This window comes from Carlito syrichta, unplaced genomic scaffold, assembly GCF_000164805.1.
Source record: "Carlito syrichta isolate Samal-C Ts95f unplaced genomic scaffold, Tarsius_syrichta-2.0.1 Scaffold307208, whole genome shotgun sequence".
In the NCBI taxonomy this organism is placed as follows: Eukaryota; Metazoa; Chordata; class Mammalia; order Primates; family Tarsiidae; genus Carlito; species Carlito syrichta.
The window spans coordinates 45,723-46,294 of record NW_007251304.1 but is presented as its reverse complement, the minus strand read 5'-3'; positions in this window follow the sequence as shown (position 1 = coordinate 46,294).

Sequence of the window (572 nt, the reverse complement as noted above, 5' to 3'; positions counted from 1 at the left end):
TTAATGAGGTCCCACTTGTCTATCTTATCTCTTATGGCCTGTGGGTTTTGGGTTTTGTTCGGGAACTGAATGCCAGTTTCAATTTAAATGAGGGTATGTCCTTCGTTTTCTAAGGTTCTTATGGTGTGAGGTTTTACATTTAGATCTCTGATCCGTTTAGAGTTAATTTTTGTGTATGGGGACAGATTGGGATCTTGTTTCAGTCTTCTGCATGTGGTCAGTCAGTTTTCCCAGCACCATTTACTGAATAAGTTCTCCTCTCCCCAGTAGTAGGTGGTGGAGACTTTGTCGAAGATGAGCTGATTGAGAAATTGTGGTTTTACTTCTGGAATCTCAGTTCTATTCCATTGATCTATATGCCTGTTCCTGTACCAATACCAAGCTGTTTTGATTATTGTAGCTTTATAGTAAAGTTTGAAGTCTGATAATGTGATACCACCTGCTTTGTTTGTTTTTTTTTTTTTTGCTGAGGATTGCTCTGGCTATTCTTGGTCATTTGTGTTTCCATATGAATTCCTGTGTTGTTTTTTCTAGGTCTGAGAAGAATGTTGATGGTAATTTGATGGGTATTG